Source organism: Ammospiza caudacuta, chromosome 27, assembly GCF_027887145.1.
Source record: "Ammospiza caudacuta isolate bAmmCau1 chromosome 27, bAmmCau1.pri, whole genome shotgun sequence".
In the NCBI taxonomy this organism is placed as follows: Eukaryota; Metazoa; Chordata; class Aves; order Passeriformes; family Passerellidae; genus Ammospiza; species Ammospiza caudacuta.
Window position 1 is genome coordinate 7,546,412 of NC_080619.1, and position 6,520 is coordinate 7,552,931.

The 6,520-nt window shown below is 42.1% G+C and overlaps 1 long non-coding RNA gene across 2 annotated transcripts; it reads left to right on the forward strand.

Moving 5' to 3' along the window:
• Positions 1-2,643: 2,643 nt before the first annotated feature.
• On the forward strand, positions 2,644-6,059 carry LOC131568592 (uncharacterized). Of its 2 annotated transcripts, none has more exons than XR_009275739.1 (4): positions 2,644-2,764; positions 3,389-3,452; positions 4,150-5,110; positions 5,883-6,059. It is a non-coding gene; the product is annotated as an uncharacterized LOC131568592 (long non-coding RNA). The 2 variants fall into 2 exon arrangements; XR_009275738.1 differs by having other exon boundaries at positions 5,794-6,050.
• Positions 6,060-6,520: the final 461 nt, after the last annotated feature.

The window sequence follows — 6,520 nt, forward strand, 5'->3', positions numbered from 1 at the left end:
CAGAAAAAACCCCCAAGATGGACAAGAAATAACCCAGAAAAAAATTCGAAGAAGGGCAAGAAAAGACCCAGAAAACACCCAGAAAAAAATCGCAACCCAAGTATAAATATAGAAATGTTTGTCAAGTATATGCAAATATATAAAGAAATGTTAAATTATTTGAAATATAAAATAACATAAATATAACATTTATACAGTATTACTTGTGTTATGGAACCCTGATTTTTATTTATTTCCCATAATACACTACAATATTTATATCAATTTTACATCTATCATATCTATCATTTGTTATATGTTATACCAGATTGATATACTCTAGGTTTTTTTAAGTAGTTTAAAATAAAGGGGATTTTTTTTTTATTTGGCAAAAGCAGGTGTTTTAGTATAAACATTATAAATACAAATAATATAAAGGTAGAAATCTAAGAATAGAAATAGATCATAAATAGCTGAAGGTTAATATAAAAATTAAAAATGTAAGGAAAAATAAGTTGTAGCAGCAGATATGGTACATAATTAGGAAAATAATTTATCTCTTATTTGAATAGGATACATGTTATACATAATGATTAATATAATACTTAAGTATAAACTGCAAATATAAATGTGAATATAGTCATGAGCGCTATAAATATAAAAATATTTCAATGTAGTTTAAAAGAATAGAGCTTTTTTGTATTTATTTAGTTAGGATGGGATTTGTATTTTAAATAGTGAAAGCATGATAGAAATGTAATTTTAGACATAGAAATATGCAATCAATGTGGAAAGATATTTATAAAAGCACAAAATATAAGTAAATATAAATAATAGAAATAGAATAATGTTATATAAATTACATGCTACATCAATGTCCACTATAGCTATGCATGTGAATATAAATACGAAAAATGGAAATAAAAAATTTATTTAAACATGGCTTTAAAGCAAGGGGCCTTGTTTGATTCTGGTGGGGTAAGAGGCAGGTTTTTGGCATTTATTTCAGAGCAGTTTTTGGCGGGGGTCGCCCCTGTTCTTTTTTGCCACCTTGCTTGCCCGCAGCCCCGAGGCGCGCTGCGCCCCCGGCTGGGGCGGGCGGCAGTGCTGCCGCCTTGTGGGCAGAGCGCGGTACTGCAGCCCTGCGCCGAGAGGCCGCCACCTTGGGAGTGGCGCGTCGCGGATGTCGCGGACTTTTGGTTGACCTTCTCAACAGGGCGGCGAAAAGGGCGGGGAAGTGGAGGACCGGGGTGGGTGTCAGTGGACTGCCTGCATGGAATACCGACCCCGGCGCGGCCCCGGTGGTATTTTCTGTGACGTTTCAAGTGTACCCGACACATGCTGTCGTCTCAGCGGCGCCGCGGGCGGGCGTATTTCGGCGGGTTTGTGACAGGCATGTGGGGAAACGCCTCGCTGTGCCGGGGTCCTCTGACAGCCGCTTTCCCGCCCTGAGGGAGCCGAGCCGGGCCGAATAGTTCCGAAGAGCCGAGTGTGGGCGAAAACAGCCGAGTTTCCCCGAAGAGCCGAGTGTGGCCGAAAACAGCCGAGTTTCACCGAAGAGCCGAGTGTGGCCGAAAATAGCCGAGTTTCACCGAAGAGCCGAGTGTGGCCGAACAGCCGACTTGAGACGAAGAGCCGAGTGTAGCCGAACACAGCCGACTTGAGACGAAGAGCCCATGATAGCCGAGTGTAACCGATAGCCGACTGTAGCCGACATTGGCCGCATTTAGACAAAGAGCCGAATATGACCGACTTTAGCCCAACCGGGCCGAGTTCAGCCGAAGAGCCGGAAAAGCCGAATTTAGACGAAAAGCCGAACCGAAACGATTTTAGACCTAAGCCGAACCAAGCCTAATTTAGCCGAGTTTATTTAAACAGAACCGAACGACGCCGCAGCACTCTGCCTGCAGAGCGCCGGTGCAGACGGCAGGGGGCGGTGTATAAAGCGAGTATAAAATATCAACTGTATATAAGAAGGAATAAAAAGCTCTGTGTCATGTGCAGCAGTAGAAAATTTCAGGCTCCCAGGGAATAAATAGTTTTCTTTCAATCATTATAGTTTTGGGGTTTTTTTTACTCCCAGGTAGCCAGAAAGTTACTACTGCTGCTTTTTGATTCTAAAGCTAGGAAGGAAAACCAAGATTACAAATACAAGAAAAAGAAAGGGAAAGGGAAAGGGAAGGGGAAAAAAAGGAAAGGAAAGGAAAGAAAGCAGGAGAGCAGAAGGGAAGGGAAGGGAAAGGGGTGAAAAACAGCGTTAAAAAAAGAAAAAGAGTTGGAGGGGAAAAGAGAGGGCATTCGGGAGGAGCGGTCCTGCCTCAGGTCCTTCCCCGCCCTGGGGCGAAGGACCCGTTTGATGCCCGGGAGGGACTGCAGCTCCCGGTGGCGGGGGACGGAGCCGTGGCTGTCAGCCCGAGACTACAACTCCCGGCAGGCCCTGCTGCCGGCGCGGCGTGTGACGCAACGGCTATCGCGGCACATGAGTGGCTACCAGCCCGAGACTCCAACTCCCGGCAGGCCCTGCTGCCGGCGCGACGTGTGCCGCAACGGCCGACGCTGCCCGGGATTTTTCTCTAAATCGGCAGTAAATACAGCTGAGTAAAATTAGCTTGGTTTTCTTCCTTCTTTTTTAACTGAATTGTTTTTATTAAAAATACCATTTGAATATGTAGAAAAAGTGGGGATGTCCTGTACTATATCCTAGCTTTTCTTGTTTATAGGGTGCTCAGAAAACATGCGTCCCTTAGAGTCCCTCAGAAAGGTTCTCAGTGCGATCTCTACCAAGGTATGTATTTACTAATAAGTGATCCCTTTAGATATTTGCCTGTGTACCTTTTCCTGTAATTCAGAGCTTGCGTTCTGTGGGTTTTATGATAAACCTGTAAAATATGTAAGACTGCTTTTGCAAGTCTGAATCGTTGAAGGCAGCAGTAAGTGGATTTAGAGCCTGTTCTTGACCAGACAACGGGAAAAAGTGTGACTTTGATGCTGAACTTGTTTTTTTCATTTTTCATTTGACTTGTCTGGAATGATTTAGGAATAGAGAGAGCTAGAAAAAGAGAGAAATAGAATTGATTATTGAGCACTCCTCAAATGCTCACCACGATTCAGTGTAGAGCCGAAGTGAAGGGTGATGGAACAGAGCTCTGTGCTTTAGAAGGAAATAAATTTAAACCTGACCTCCGCACAGAGTCTCACTAACTTCTTTTGTTTTAAAATACAAAATATTATTAGGAAGTGTTGGAAGTTAGTGTTTTGGGAAAGAAACGGCAGTTCCACAGAACATTCCATTTAACAGAGGCTCTGGGAACGATTCATGTTGTAACTGCTGTCACTGCAATCAGTTGGTGGTTCAGCCTTGAAATGTGCACTTGCCCTTCTATAAAGCACTGTTTTGTTTGCCTTTCAGTGCTATGAGTCTTGATAAATTGGAGAAGAGCCCAAGAGCAATTTTTCATCCCTTGATATAAAAGGTAGGAAGTGACTTTTTTTGGTTTGGTTCTTTTTCTTTATTATTTCCTGGAAATAAAAATAATTAAGTATAGGTACTATTGGTTTGTTTCTTCCAGTAGCAGATGATAACAATAGCAGTAGTAATAGTAAAAATAATAATAGAAATAATAATAATAGCAATGTAATACTACTTAAACTGTCTTTATCCATTGAACTGGCCATTTCAAATCAAAACTTCTAAACACAAATCAAACCATCATCCTCGTAGAATCTTTCACAGCAGTGGGCCATAGATCCTGGTTTTGTTGACAGGATTTATTGGTTCTGGAATAGCAAGAGGGAAGTACAAGCCTAACTACTTCTAGCTCACAGACCCATCCAGTGAATACTGCTTTGTGTTTTGGTGGGCTTGTGATGACTTTGAAATCAATTGCTCATTCCAGTAAAAAAAATTAATGTTTTTTTGAACCTGACAGCAGAAATAACTTTAGGCACCAACTTAATAATAACAGATCACCAATTTAAGTTCATAATTTTATGCTGTACTATCAAAGTTTAAAGGTAAATTTTTACTTATTAGGAGATGGTATAAAGTGTATGTTCCAATGTGTTGGATGTATGCAAAGGTACATACGTACCCGAAAGTCCTTAGAGGAAACAAATTTTTACGTCTGCTGTTTGATTGTTTATCATACAATATTTGGTTTTATTTCCCAGGGATCGGTGAATTTTAACTTTGGAGTCCTCTGTGCTAAGGATGCTCAGCCTACAGATGATGAAATGTTCAGTAATGGTGAGTTTTTCACCTTCTCTTTAATTGCTATGCTGATCTGAATAAGAAAAAAACAAAAGCAAGAGAAAAAAAAAGGATGGTTTATTATTTTTTACGCTGTTATGTTTGTTTCCTCAGTATTTGCTGCAGCTCTGCGAACCCAAGCTTTGGGTTCCTTCTGTCCCACTGGGAGTTGCCCAGTTTGGTTGCATCTGGTGAAATTCACCCTGAGACCTTACAGAGCTAGCTCAAACTACGTGAGAGCCATTTGCAGTTCTCTCCAGACACCTGGAGAATGGGTGATGTTTCTGAGGGTCTGGCAAGTATACTTCTATCAAAACTCAGTCTGTGAAATTTCTGGGGAAAACCCTTCTGTGTCCTGAAGGGTTCAAACTCTGGTGAGGATCCAGTTATCAGGTGCTCACCTGGATGGTTCCAGCTCTTAAAGTGAACACTTGTACTCTTACCCTGTAGTTTACATCTATTGTATTTTTGTTATTTTGCAAGATTTTACGGCTTTGCAAAATATTGTGCATTTCACTCTTTGGAACCTCTCAGATCGTTCTTTGGTGCAGCACCACCTCATGGGACACTTGGCTGCCGTCCTGAAGGGGTTGGTCGCTAGAATTGTAAATCCTGGAGAGTTTGTAAGTCTTCTGTCCCCAGGGAGGTACCATGCTTTGTTTACTTTTGTTCTGTTTGTAAGGCGCTGCTTCTCATTGGAAGTATGAATTTCAAACTACCCTGTTCTTATTTTAACTGTTTTCCTGGTTCTCTCCCTACGGCAGGGAAAGACTCTCGTATCCTTGTCGTCGGGCTCGGTGCTGTCCAAGAAGATGCAGAGACTAAAAAAATCATAAGAAGCAAAATATGACTGCAGGGAAAACAAGCTGGAGAGAACAAAAGGTGATATTGTTATCCTTACCCTGTATTAGAAACATCCGCTGTGCTTTGATGCTGGCAGCTGCCAGGGGCTTGTTAGCTCTTTGTAGGCAGGTGTAGGTGTTCACTTGTAGGTTTTTTCTCTGGACAAGTCAATTCAAACTTTGCTAAGCTTATATTTGCAAATTACTCTCTAGCACAGTCCAGCATGACATTTTTGAATGTTGTAAAAATACCATGTTACTTGGAAATTGCTAATGATGAGAAGCTTTAGGGAAAAATAAGATGTCAGGGTTGGGAGATGTGAGAAGAATTTTGAGGGGATGTTAGACTGAAATAAAGCACACTTGAAGCTGGACTGGCACGCTGGCAGATCCCCTATTAAACAGTAGTGCTGAGATTAGCCTGGGGGTTGCCCATTGTTTCTGTAGAAATAAATGTTTTCTGGTCTTCAGAGGTAAGCTGCTTTGAAAAGCTGGAAGGCACAGCATAGTGACAATCCGTGTGCTTCGCATTAAAAATAGATTTCAGAAGGGTCCTAGGCTTTTGTCTTTTCCTAGAAGTCGATGTAATCCTATTGAGGAGTTTTTAATTCTGTGCTGCCATGTCATCGATCAGGGCCCTGTCGTACTAATCATCATACAGATGCAAAACAAAAAATCAGACCCTGTCCCGACCACTTAGAGCCCAGAACACGATTTCCTCAGGCTGCCATTTGTGTGCCATCGGTACTCACCATGGAAGCGAGCTGGGGATTGTTGCACCCGTTGGGAACAAACCGCTTCTCGTCACACAGAAATGGAATTGGGACGACGCCTCAGCCAGCCTCTCTCTCCTGAATCTGCAGCAGAGCAGTTCCAGTCCATGCGGGCAATCCAGTTCCTGACGATCTGAGCGCACGGAGCAGCGCTCAGCTGCTGTGGGGGGCTCAGGGAGGGCAGAGTGTGCATTGTCATCTTCCTGAACCTACAGACGCGAATCAAAGTGAGAAGCCACAGGGTGGAAATCAGTCGCATATATGCTAAATAAAACTTGCAGGTTTTTTTTAAGAATTGTTTTTGCTTGTTCTTTGTTGTGCTTCTGTGCTTAGAAAACCTCCCTTTACAATCAGTTCAATTCATCAATTGAACCTTTGTTTGCAGACTCTCACTGAGCAGAATTTGTTGCAGACTCAGTGCACGCTGTGCAGGCCTCCCGGGAGTGTGAGGAGCTCATGTGTGCTACTTTTTGCTTTAGGACGCTCTGAGGTATTTATTCCTTTTGGGATACATGATGAGAATTCCCAAGAGAGGTAGTTATAAGGTATGACATCGGGAAAAAGCCTGTGTGGTTGGAATGTTGTTGCTGTCAAAAGTTAATTTTTTCTTAGCCAGTAGTTAGCTTTTTGCTTTATTTTTGTGGTATCAATATTTTATTGTTTAAAAAATTCCTTCA